The following is a 13,935-nucleotide window of genomic DNA, read 5'->3' as shown; positions in this document are numbered from 1 at the left end:
GTTAAGTGGCTTGCCCAAGGCCACACGGCTAGGTAATTATTAAGTGTCTGAGACCGGATTTGAACCCAGGTACTCCTGACTCCAGGGCCTGCGCTTTATCCACTGAGCCACCTAGCCGCCCCCATTGCTTTTTATTTCAATGAATTTTTTTATTAACTGAATTGGTTTAAAGCTGTAAATAAAAGATTATATTCTAACCTGCTTCTGCAAGAACATTCATGAAACCCTTTTCTGCAGGTCTAGATTGCCTCTGTACAATAAACTATTTGCTATATATAGTGTCTGACATATTCATCTACTCCCAACCTGCAGATTCTAACATTGTCTCCCTCTCTCCCTCCCCCTCTCCTTCCCCCTCTCCCCCTCTCCCTCCCCCTTCTCCTTCTCCCTCTCCCCCTCCCCCTCCCCCTCCTCCTCCCCCTCCCCCTCTCCCTCTCCCTCTCTCCCCCTTTCCCTCTCCCTCTCTCCCCCTCTCCCTCTCCCTCTGAATTTACTCAGACTTGTGAAGACTAATGCTAAGTGATCAGTTAAGAACATTTACTAGATTAGAGCAATACTTCCTTTCAAGTTTGTGTTTCCATTGTTACCAGATGAATGTAGATGAAATATTCTAAGCTCCTTTTAAATTACATTCAGCAAACACCCAAATGAAATCAAGAGTCCTCTGTGCTATTTTTAAGAAGGTTACCAAAAAAATCATTTTCACATGTTTTCATTTGGAGTGACTACAGGAGACAATTGATAAATCTTGTGATACAATTTGTACCTTTCTGGCAATTTTCTAATCAACTTAGGTCCCTATTAAATCCTACAAGGGGGGGGGCAGCTAGATGGCACAGTGGATAAAGCACCGGCCCTGGAGTCAGGAATACCTGGGTTCAAATCCGGTCTCAGACATTTAATAATTACCTAGCTGTGTGGCCTTGGGCAAGCCACTTAACCCCATTGCCTAGCCAAAAAAAAAAAAGAAAGAAAGAAAGAAAAATCCTACAAGGATCTTCCCTGTCATAAATCCTAGCCCCGACTTTGACAAGGGTCAAATGTAACCTGTTATGCTGACCTTACAGGAAGAAGATAATAACCAATCACCAGAACTTCTGAGATCACAAATAAGTCATTCCACAAATAGCTGTTTCCCTTGTGTAGACAAGGGCTGTGTAGACAAAAGTAAAATGATCTCTGCTCCTTTATGAAGTCACACTGACTGATTGGTTTCATTGTGAAACTTTATAGTGGCCTTAAATTTCCCCACTAACCATAGGTTTTATCCCAAGGGTCTGGGCCCTCTTCTCTTCATCCTCTCTACTGTCACATTTGGTGATCTCATCAGCTCCTATGGGATCCAGGAGCATCTCTGTGTAGATAATTTCCAGATCTATATAGCTACCCTATTTTCTTTCCTGACCTGAGATGCAGTCTTGAATCACCAGCTGCCTCTTGAACATTTTGAAATGCATCTTCTCCAGGCATTATCAAAATCAACGTGTCCAAAATTCATTTTCTTTTTCCCCAAATCCTACCCCCTTCCTAACTTCCCTAGTACTATCAAGGGGCTTCACTATTCTTCAGGTTCCCCAGGCACCCAACTCCAACATCATCCTTGACTTCTCAATTGCATTGATCCACATATGGAGTCTGATGTCAAGTCTTGGCATTTCTACCTTTTACAACATGTATGTGTATACATCTCCTTCCCTCCATTCACACTGCCTCTACCAAGGGTCTAACCTTCATTATGTCATATTTGAATTAATAGAAAGCATTAGTCTTCTGATTAGTTTACCAGAATTGGACAGACATAGTTCTCAAGTTTCCCTCCATTTCAGTTCATATTCTACTCAGCTACAAGAGTGGTTTTCTTAAATCATAGGTCTGATCTTGCCACTCCATTGCTACTCACTTACCTCTAGTGATTCCTTGTTACAACCAGGATCAAATATAATTTTCTCTCTTTGGCACTTAAAACCCTTCAGAAGCTGGACTATTCCTAACTTTCCAGTCTTCTTAAACTTCCCTCCCCTCCATACCCTCTATGATCTGACTTCCCTGCCATTCTTGCTGGTGGTCAAACCTAGCCCTTCACCTCTTGACTGTGATATACCCAGGTCTAGAAAGCTTTTTCCCTTCAGTTTTTACCTCCTGGCTTCATGGGGTTTCTGCTAGACTCATTAAATCCTAATCCTCAATCACTCACTCTTTTGTGCTTTCCCCTCTGATATTACCTTCTATTCCTCAGTTCTTGTTCTCTCCATCTCTGTCTCTTTCAGCTCCCACATCTATCTGCATTTATAATCTTGTTTGTACACAGTTGTTTGCCTGTTGTCTTCCCCTGCTTGAGGATAGAAGCCATGTTTTGCCTATCTTTGTATATCACAGTGCTTTGCACCTAGTAGACTTAATAAATGTCAAAAAAAAAAAGTCCAGAGAATTATATGAGAGAAAAAGCAATCTTTTGCCTAGATGCAGAACTCTTATACTATACCCCTTAATCAGCATAGTTGAGGATTAGAAAAAATGTAACCAAAACTAAACTTGAACATAAATTAATCTTTGATTCTGAAAGCAATCAAAAGGTCACTATTATGAATTTCAGTTAGACATATATGATAGATCAACTGGTTAATTACTGGTTAAGGCTTATGGGGTCATAGAAAGTTGAAAATTTGGTTTTTACCTCATGAAGACCTTAATAAGAGACAATGTCAGTACTTTACTGGGCTGAACAGAGGCCTGGGTTTTGTTCCTTGAGTCTCCCAGTGATTAGTAAATTATAGTGTATTAAGAAGTCACAACCTACATCTGAATTAGCAGGACTTCTGTCATGGTATCAGCAAAAGTCATCTCTGGGCATCTCCAAATCAGAGAAATTGAACCCAATGGCAACTCTTGCTTGGCCTTTTTCTTTGGATGTGAAGACTCTTAAGCTAAGGAGGATCAGGCATGCACTAGCCTTGATCCCAAAGAAGGAACTTGTGAAACAATTCTGATAATCCCTGTCTTAGGGGCAGTCAGCCCCCACTCTCCTGCCTTCCTTACAGCAATTTGAGGGAATGATTGAGGAAATGTCTGACACCTGAAAAAAAACAGAACTGTACTAGCTTCTTCTTGCCAAATTAAATCTGACCTTTTCAGCCTGGTATTCAAGGTCCCCTTATGATATTACCCACATTTACCATTCCATTCTCGTCCTCACACTGCTACAGCCAAACAAAGACAAAGTGGTAAAGTTTAGGACAGAGCAATTGATTACTTGCTTCCCTTTCCTTTACCACCTCTTTACCTTTGTAACCCTTCCTCTTTCTGGAATACCCCTCTCTAATTCCCCCCTCTGTTAGAATCTTGGAACTGCCAAGGGCCATCAAATTGTGAAGAGAATCCAAAAGACCCAAGATTTTATTCTGACTCTGCATTTGCCTTTGTGAACTTGTGAACTTGTTGAAACACTTAGAGCCTTTCAGGACCTCAGTGTTTTCCTGATCTATCAAGTTAAGGGGTTGGACAAGAGGCTCCTAAAGTTTCCTTTCAGCTCTCGGTGCTATAACTGTCTATATACTTTGTTCATATCAAATCATTTTTTAAAAATACTGGGCCTTGGGTCTTTTGTTATGCAGAGATTTTTGTTGCTACAGTATTGACTGAGACAAGAGTTAGAGCCTGCACTCAGTCTCTTTCCTGCTTGGGGAAATGAGGCATGTGTGACCTGCAGGCTCTGTTCCTTGGAGCAGGATAACCCAGCAATTTAGCTTGCAAAGCTGCCTTTGCTACTCTTAATGCTTCCACATTCCAGTTTAGGAGAAAAGAGAAAACCCAAACATTTGACCATTATCTTAGCCGACTCTCTTCAGGTGCTTTTGGAATACAGCCATCTCTGCTTTGTACCCCAGCAGCTGTGGAACAGCTGTATAGGAACCCTGCCCAACTATTTAAGACTCAAAGTGAAGAAAAACAGCGCATCCAATTGAGACTTCGAGGGGAATCTCTGGCTGAATGCAATCCTTTTACTTGGAGCTTTGCCAAGATGCTCTCCATTTCAATTCCATACATAGGCTAGGGATCATTGCTGTCTGTGATTACATGGAAGTCATGAAGTTGTTCAATATTACTTAAGTGCGTTGGGACTTGAACCAAAGGTGTATCCTAAGCACTTTCTCCTATTTTGTGTGCAAATGGTAACATATTTGTCCTTCCTACTTCATGTAGGAATTCCATTTCAGAACCTGAACTAGCCCCTGACCTCCTAAGGCATAGACCTCATTTTCTCTTGACTAAACCAGTCCCATCACTCAGGCTGCTGACCTCTCATGCCCCAGCAGATCTTTGCTGTAGTGATAAAGGCCTTCTGCAAAAGCCAGCTGCTAACCTAGCTCAGCACTGGGGAGACACAGAGCCTCTCCTCTGTCTTCTCTATTGTCAAAGTCAGAAGCTTTATGGATTTGTTTGCTTTTCTACTTTAAATGATTTTACCATGAAAATCAAATGATTTTAGCACATGAGCCCTGTTCTCAGCAGAGGGCTGCAGGGGCAGATGCCAGCAATTTGTAGCAAACATAACCATATTCCCACAAAATCTTTAGTTATTTGCAAGTAAATTTTGCCAGATGTGAACTTCAGATGTTAAAATGTGTATTTGCTGGCATTGTAGAATCATCAGAAGAGGATTTTGAGAGTCAAAAATATTCCATGCTGGCAAGAATGGGGAGCATACTTGTTGGGGAGGTTAGGGATCTCAAGTTCAAACCTCACTGCTTCCTTCAATAATATTCACTTGTGGATCTAAAAATTCTCAGTTATAATTATCTCCTCTATACTTAAACATAATGCTTCATATTTATATCATTCATCTGTTTCTATTTCTAATGAAGAGATAGTCTTTCTTGATAAGGCTAAACTCTTGTATTATACTCTTTTTTTAGTTTTTTTCAAGGCAATGGGATTAAATGACTTGGACAAGGTCATACAGCTAAGTAATTATTAAGTGTCTGGGGCTGGATTTGAACTCAGATCTTCCTGACTCAGGATCAGTGTTCTATCTACTGTGTCACGTAACTGCTCCCGGTTTCTGTTTCTTTAAAGATAGATCAGCATATAGACAAAATATCTTAACTTTCTTCTTCACATACCTCTTTGTAAGCCTTCAGTAATGAGCTTATTAGTTCATTTTAACTTATCAAGGGGGTTTTATGCGCTAAAGAAGAGAAATTTGCCTGCATTGTCTCCTTGTCACCTTTGATAGGTGAGTCCTTGTTTTAATCCCTAGCTCCTCCCCACCAGAAATCTGAACTCCACCCTGGGAACCACCCTGGACCCTATTAGGTGAATCTTGTCTTCTCTTGCTCAGAATTAATTCTCCATCTCACTTTCCAGGTGTCCTGTGATGTCTTCCTGAGTTAGAATATAAACTTCTGGAGGGCAGAGACTGTCTGGCTCGCTTATAATTGTTTTTAGCATAGTACCTGTTTTTAGCATCACACCTGAGTGTGATCACAGTCTCTCTGTCTCTCTCTGCCTCTCTGTCTCTGTCTCTCACTCTCTTTGTCTCTTTCTGTATCTTTCTGTCTCTTACTCTCTTTGTCTCTGTCTTTTTCTTTCTGTGCCTCTCTGTCTCTGTCTCATTCTTTCTCTCTTTCTATATTTCTATCTGTCTTTGTCAGTCTATCTGTCTCTCTCTTTCTCTCTCTGTCTCTGTCTTCTTTCTGCCTTTCCCTCCTATTTCTTGTTCTTTCTCTCCCTTTCTCTCTCTCCCCTTTCATTTTCCCCCCTTTATCTTCTTCTCCATATGTACCTTTTAGGTGTAGAATCGATTGTCTGGTATCAATATTGCCCATTTCTCCTTTTTTTTTCCTAATTAAGTGATGGATATGTCACAAATGACAGTTGGGTATGTCATTTAGCTGACTATAAATGTGCTTAATTTTACTATCATTTCACCCACATTTATATATTTTGTTTCCCATAAAAGAATTTATTCACCTAGTTGAGATCCAGATGTTCTGGGATCTAATCTAGTAACTCTTTCAAAAAAGGAATTGTGAGTAGTTTTATCATGACTTGTTCTCAGTGAATCCATGTTGACTGAGAAGTGATTGCTGCTTTTCAAAGTGCTCATAAACCAACTTTTTAATACTTGATAGGAATACTTTAATTTGATAGGAATATAATTTGATATATATATATACATTTGATAGGATATATGCATATATAATATATCTAATACTATATTGCTAGAATTATCTAAGTATCACAGAATTCAGGTAAGAGGCATGCTTAAGAGCTTAGAGTTTGTAGGCCAGAGAAAATCTGATGAGAGACCAGATCTTTTTGATGCTACAGTGGCTTAATGGCATACACGGTTCCTGCCCCATCACCAGTACTAATTTGGACTAGTTTTTGGAATTCTTTTTCACATGTCTGGTTTAGCCCTTATCTCTTCTAAATCATGGTCAATTATTTTAATCTATTAATTAACTTTTATTTTATTTTAATTATTTTAAATTAATATGATGTGCTTAGAAGTGTTTTTTTTTTACAATGTAGTTAATACGTCTGTCAAAAATCTTTTGTAATCACTTCAAAATCCTTGCTCAGCATTCTCTCCTCAGGATTAATCAGACAGTCCTATCCTACATCAATTATCTTAACTCATTAATAGCCTGTAAATGGATCAGTACCCTGTCTGAGAGCTGCTACAAGATACACATTGATTTCTGTGAGGATTGGGTAAAAGAAGTGTGGATTATCTGCAGTGGGCATTTTGACCCTGTTGTTCATTTAGGCAAAATTACCTGACTATTTTATTGCCAGAAAGGGAGTTAAATAAATCCATGATTGTTTAGAGGTTTAAAAAAAAAGATGTGAGTGTGCTTGGGGGTGAGAGAGAATCTCCTCACTGAGAAGACACATAAATGGTAAGAAATAGAAAACTAATCTTTACTCGTTGAAAGAATGCATATCTCTTAGGAATGTTGTAATTATGGATTTAGGAAATCAGGCCAGTTTGCAGAGTGTGAATATCAAGATTTATTCATTCTGCCCTCTCAAGCATTTGCTTCTCCAGAACAGAAAGCACTCAGAGTTGAAATGCACCAAGAGGGATTAAAGCAGAGGGAAAAAAAATCACTGCAGGTACTTCCATTCATCCTGCAAACATACTTATGCTGCTTTGGCTCACTGCCAGATGAGTTCTCGGAACCCCTGGAAAATATGGAAAAGTTGTAACCTAAACCCTTCTCATATGTTAAAGAAGAGCATCAGCAGGGCTGAAATCAGTCCCACCATTCTCCAGGTGGTGTTAATTGTTGCTCATAAAGAACTTGCCCAATATACAGAGACAAGGATAATTAAAATTTCAAGTCAGTTTAGTCTCTTAGAAAACAAAAAAGAGGGGCAGCTAGATGGCGCAGTGGATAAAGCACGGGCCCTGGAGTCAGGAGTACCTGGGTTCAAATCCGGTCTCAGACACTTAATAATTACCTAGCTGTGTGGCCTTGGGCAAGCCACTTAACCCCATTTGCCTTGCAAAAACCTAAAACAAAAAAAAAACAAATAGGGCTAAAAAAATGGGCTATCTCACAACTTCATACACATGCAGAGGTTTTAAGTCACAAATAGAGTTGTTTGTAGTCCAAATGTTTATAGCATATGAAACTGAAATATACTTAGAGGCTTTATACATATTAAAGGAAGCCTAGAACTATTAGTCAAAACAACCAGGAGTACAGATGACACTGTAGATCCTTTGGATAATTCAGTACTGGACCATAGAAACCTAGAATCCTAGAGTTGGAAGGAACCTCAGAGATCACCTAATCTAAACTCTTCATTTTACAGTTGAGAAAACAGTCCTAGCAAAGTCAGAGACTTGCCCACGGTCACACAGCCCAAGAGATAAATTTCAGGAAGATCTTGTGAAGCAATATAATGGGCAGGAAAGTGGCCAGTTAGCTCTGGCCTGGGCACATACAAGGTAACTCAGTTGGTGGAGAAATAAACTAAATTATGCTTTGAGGATGATGGTCTCCAAGATATGGATTTAAAACTAGAAGGGACTTTAGGAACTACGTAGTCCAACTCCCTCAGTTTACAATTGGGGGGAAAAAAAGCCTATAAAGCCTAAATGTCTTATAAAGGAAGGTAGGATGTAACCAGTGGGTTTTTTAATCCAAGCCTTCTTGACTCCAACTCCATAACTCTTCTCACTGTGTATTGTCTTTTTTTTTAATTATAAAGATTTTATTTATTTTGAGTTTTACAATTTTTCCCCTAATCTTACTTCCCTCCCCTGGTCCCAGAAGGCAATTTGCCTGTCTTTACATTGTCTCCATGGTATACATTGATCCAAATTGAATGTGATGAGAGAGGAATCATATCCTTAAGGAAGAAACAAAGTATAAGAGATAGCAAGATCAGACAATAAGATATCAGGTTTTTTTCCCCCTAAATTAAAGGTAATAGCCCTTGGTCTTTGTTCAAACTCCACAGTTGTTTCTCTGGATACAGATGGTATCCTCCATTGCAGACAGCCCAAAATGGTCCCTGATTGCTGCACTGATGGAATGAGCGAGTCCATCAGGGTTGATCATTACCCCCATGTTGCTGTTAGGGTGTACAGTGTTCTTCTGGTTCTGCTCATCTCACTCAGCATCAGTTCATGAAATCCCTCCAGACTTCCCTGAATTCCCATCCCTCCTGGTTTCTAATAGAACAATAGTGTTCCATGACATACATATACCACAGTTTGCTAAGCCATTACCCAATTGAAGGACATTTACTTGATTCCCAATACTTTGCCACCACAAACAGGGCTGCTATGAATATTTTTGTACAAGTGATGTTTTTACCCTTTTTCATCATCTCTTCAGGGTACAGACCCAGTAGTGGTATTGCTGGATCAAAGGGTATGCCATTTTTGTTGCCCTTTGGGCGTAGTTCCAAATTGCTCTCCAGAAAGGTTGGATGAGATCACAGCTTCACCAACAATGTAGTAGTGTCCCGGATTTCCCACAATCCTTCCAATACCTCATTGTCTTTTGATAAAAGTTTAAAACTATTTTGATAATTTCAAAATTCTAGGCATATTCGTTCTTTTAAAAAAAATTTCAAATGAAATGTTCTTATTTTTCTTTTCCAATTACATGAAAAAATAGTTTTTAAACATTCATCTATTTGTAAATATATGGGTTTTCCCATTTTTCTACACCCCCTCTCCCCTTTCCATGGTGGCAAACAGTCTGGTAAAAGTTGTACATATACAATTGTGCTTAACATATTTCCATATTAGTCATGTTGTAAAAGAGGAAAGGAAAAACAATGAGAAAGAAAGAAAGGAAAAACACAAAAAAAGTTTTAAAAAAGTGAACATGATATACTTTGCTCTGTACCCAGACCCCACAGTTTTTGGTTTCTTTCCTCTGGATATAAATGGCATTGTCCATAGCAGGTCTCTCAGGATTGTCTTGAACTCTGAACTGCTGAGAAGAGCTGTATCCATCATAGTTGATCATCTCACAATATTGTTATTAATGTGTACAATGTTCTGGTTTTGCTCACTTCACTCAGCATCAGTTCCTGCAAGTCTTTTCATGCTTCTTTAAAGGCCAATCAGTCCTGATTTCTTATAGAACAATAGTTCTCCATAACATTCATATACCATAACTTGTTCAGTCATTCCCCAGTTGATGGGCATCTCCTCAATTTCCAATTCTTTGCCACTACAAAAAGAGTGTATATTTTTGAACACATGAGACTTTTCCTATTTTTTATAATTTCTTTGGGATATAGTACAAGTATTGGTGTTGCTGGATCAAGTGGTATGAACAGATTTATTGCTCTTTGGGCATAGTTCCAGATTGCTCTCCAAAATGACCAAATCATAATTCCCATACTAGTCAAACTACCCCAAAACTATTTTACAGCACTAGAAAAAATAGTAACAAAATTCATCTGAACAACAAAAGGTCAAGAGAATATCAAAGGAATTGATGAAAAAGATGCAAAGGAAGGTGACCTAGCTATACTAGATCTAAAACTATATTATAATTCGGTGGTCATCAAAACTACCTATTAACATAAATAATATGGATCCATGTTTAGCTTGATTGTAAATATGTGATCCATAATGGTTTGCTTTCTGTCGGGGGGGGGGGGCAGGGGAGGGAAGAAAGGGAGGGAGAAAAATGTAAAACTCAAAGCCTTGCAAAAAAAATGACTGTTGAAAACTACCATAACATATAGAGGGAAAAAAATAATTAAATTTTTTAAAACTGCCTGGTACTGGTTAAGAAATAGAGTAATGGCAAATTTATTCTTACCAGTCTTTTATTAGATATAATCTATCCTGGTATGGAGATTGTCATTACTGGATTTTAAGCTGTAGTCCAGAAATCCAGGTCCTAGTCTCAGTTATTATCTTTTTAACCAGATGTTCACCTACCTATATCAGCTGAAACCCAGGGAATGTATTGGGGATTAGCCCATTGTAATGTAGCTGCCAAGTAGTATATCATATGGGTTCCTAAAGGATTGAATGAATCTCCTGGGTAAAAGATCAGATTTTGCAAGAAAGTCAGTGATATTTGGGGTTCTCCCCTAACCTGTGAGGTTGGTTCCAAGAAGGCAGTTACCTAGTTTTTACCATGTTTCTTTCAGTTCAGCAATCAGTGACAGAATTCTGGGTCAGATGACCTATGGGGAAGAGCCAGGACTATGTGTTAACTCTTAATTATGCATACTAATGGGGAAGGGGGGCAGAAAGAGGTATAAGATTTTTTTTTTTAAAAAGGACAGTAGTTAATCCAAAATTAATAATTAATTTTGTAATGTAGCTAGAGATCCAGGGACAAATCTGTTTGGATATATCTCAGAATCACTGCACTGGGAACTTTCTCATATCTGAAGCCCACCTGAAGAGTATAACAGAATGAATTCCAGGTTGAAAAGGATTATTCTCAGACCTTAACGTGGCCTTGATGAAGAGTTCTGGAGCTTTATTTTTAATAAATTTGGTTATAAGTATTAATGCCTAAGCTCCTTTCTCTTTAAAAAAAATAATCTTTCCAATTAAGAAAATATTTATTTTCTCTCCCTTCTATATCCCTTCCAATTTGAACAATTCAAAAAGAAGAAAAAACCCCTTCAAATGTATACATGATTCAAATAAACTGAATTTCCACTTTAGCCATGTACAAAAATGAATATTTCATCCTACATTTTAAATCCATCATCTCTCTGGCAGGAAGGAGCAATATGTCTCATCTTTGATCCTCTGGTATCATATTTTATTATTATATTGATCAGAGTTCTAAAGTCTTTCAAAGCTTTTTTTTCTTTACAATGTTATAAGTCATTCCCTTAGTTCTACTCCCTTCACATTGCATTAATTCTTAGGCATCTTTGCAGTTTCCTGTGAAATGATCTATTTCACCATTTCTTATGAAGTAATAATAGTTTATAACATTCGTATATTATAATTTATTTAACCATTGGATCTATCAATATTTTTGTACATATGGATCCTTTCCCTCTTTCTTTGATTTCTTTGGGGCATATGACTAGTAGTGGTATCACTGGATCAAAGAGGATTCACAATTTTGTGACTTATAGGTCATAATTCCAAATTGGTTTCTTGAATGTCAGTACCAATTCATAGCTCCACCAGCAGTGTACAAGTATGACTGTTTTCAGACAACTTTGATCAACAATTGTTATTTTCCTTTTTTGTCAGTTTCATTAACCAGTAGGTTGAGATGGCACCCAAAGCTGATTTAATTCACATTTCTCTAATGATTAGTGAATTGGATCATTGTTTTACATAGTTGTTGATAGCTTAGATTTCTTCCTTTTAAAAATACCTTTTCACATTTTTTGACCTTTTATCTATTAAGGAATGCCATTTATTCTTATAACTTTAAATCAATTATTTATTTATATCAGATATCATATCTTGGATGTCTTTATCACAAAAATTTATTGTAAAGCTTTTTTCCAATTGATTGTTTACCTTCTAATTTTAACAGCAGTAGTTATGTTTGCACCAAAAAAATGTACATATTATATAACAAAAATGTCAGTAATCATCCAATCTCACATCTCCAACTTGTCTGTTGGACATCTACAACTGGAAATTCCATAAACATCTTTAACTCAACATGTTCAAAATCAAACCCATCATTTTTCCTCCCTAAATACTCCCCTGCTATAAACCCTCATCACTGCATACTTGGATATCCCTGATTCAAGTTATTCCCTACTTCTCACTAAAGCACAGGTTTGATCCAGTCATCAAACTCCCCCATTCATTAAAGTCCAGTGGTTCCTTTGACCTCCAAGATCAAATATAAAATCCTCTATTTGGCCTTCAAAAACCTTCATAACTTGGCTTCCTTCTAATTTTTCAGTCTCACATCTTATTTACCCCCATATATTCTACAATCCAGTGTATAGAGCTTCTTGCTGTTATTTGAGCTGATATGATCTCCATGCCTGGAATCCTTTCTCTCCTCATTATTACCTTCAAGATTCCCTGATTTCTTTCCTGTTCCAGCTACAATTTCACCTTCTACAATCCTCTTAATGTTAATGCCTGCCAATTTATCCTGTGTATCTTGCTTCTATGTAAAATGTTTGCATGATATCTTCTCCATGCCTATTTTTTGGTCATGAACTCTTCCCTATCCATAGTTATGAAAGTTAATTTTTCCCTTGTACTTCTAATTTGTTTATGATGTCAAATTTTACATATAAGTCATATCTATTTGGATGTTGCTAGTTGGTATGTATGTATTTTAGCAATTGATGTGAAATATTCTCACTTCAACCCATTCCTTTTCTACCTATCTTAGGAGAACAAGATCTAGGAAGTAGGTATAAGTCTCGAAAAATCTTTGCCAGGCAATTTACAGATGAGAAAATCAAAGCTATCTGTAGTCATATGAAAAATTGCTCTAAATCATTACTGATTAGAGAAATGCAAATTTTTTTAAACTTATTTTTTATTCTCATTTTGTACAAATTTTTTTTACATTAATAAAATATTCTTGTTTACAAGTAAACAAAATACCCCTCCCCCCATGAATATAGATAGACTTGCTTGGGCGAAAAAGTAAAGGGGAGAGAAAAAAATTAAAATTAAAAAAATAATAGTAATAATTATAGGTATGGCCAGGTGGCACAACGGACAAAGCACCAGCCCTGTAACCACAAGCACCCAAGTCCATATCCAGCCTCATAAACCCAACAGTCACCCAACCATGTGACATGCAAGCCACCAGATCCCCACTGCCCTGCAAAAACCAAAAAGAAGAAAAAAAAAGACCCAAAATAAAATAAAATAGTAATAATAGTAGGGGTGGCTGGGTGGCAGACAGAGCATTGGCCCTTGAGCCAGGAGCACCTGGGTCCAAATCCGGCCCCAGACACCCAAAGATCGCCCTGCTATATGGCCCCAGGCAGGCCACCCGTCCCCACTTGCCCTGCACCCTCCCCCAAATAATAATAATAAAAAATGGGCTTCAGTCTTTTTTCCAACACCAACAACTCTGTCATGGGTGGATCACATTCTTTCTAGTAAGTCCATCGCAAAAATTACTTCCATATTTTTCCAATGTTGCCATTGCTAATCGCAACTCCCTCCTTTCTTATTTCTCCCCTACCATGTACTATATTTTCTCTCTCCTTTCACTCTGACTCTGCTCTAGGGTTGCTGAGTGGCACAGCAGACAGATCCCTGGCCCTGGGGCCAAGAGGCCCTGAGCCCCCATACCACCCCTTAGGCCCAGAATCTACCTGGCCTATGGTCCCAGACAGGCCTTCCAATCCCAGCCCCTTGCAAGAAGTAAAAAAGAAAATGTGTTATATCTGACCACTCTCCCCCCATGGTTCATCCTCTCTTCCTTCATTCACATCCCCACCCCTTCCCCCTGTCCTCCCCTTCTTACTCCA

At 38.3% G+C, this 13,935-nt stretch overlaps 1 protein-coding gene across 8 annotated transcripts in view; it reads left to right on the top strand.

Annotated features, from left to right (window-relative positions):
- EXD3 (exonuclease 3'-5' domain containing 3) overlaps positions 1-13,935 on the top strand; it is a 441,427-nt gene that overhangs the window by 204,981 nt on the left and 222,511 nt on the right. The gene's annotated exons all lie outside the window — the stretch shown is intronic.

The sequence above is a fragment of the Macrotis lagotis genome, chromosome 1 (genome assembly GCF_037893015.1).
Source record: "Macrotis lagotis isolate mMagLag1 chromosome 1, bilby.v1.9.chrom.fasta, whole genome shotgun sequence".
In the NCBI taxonomy this organism is placed as follows: domain Eukaryota; kingdom Metazoa; phylum Chordata; class Mammalia; order Peramelemorphia; family Peramelidae; genus Macrotis; species Macrotis lagotis.
The sequence above is the reverse complement of the archived record's forward strand: the minus strand, read 5'-3'. Positions and strand labels throughout refer to the sequence as shown.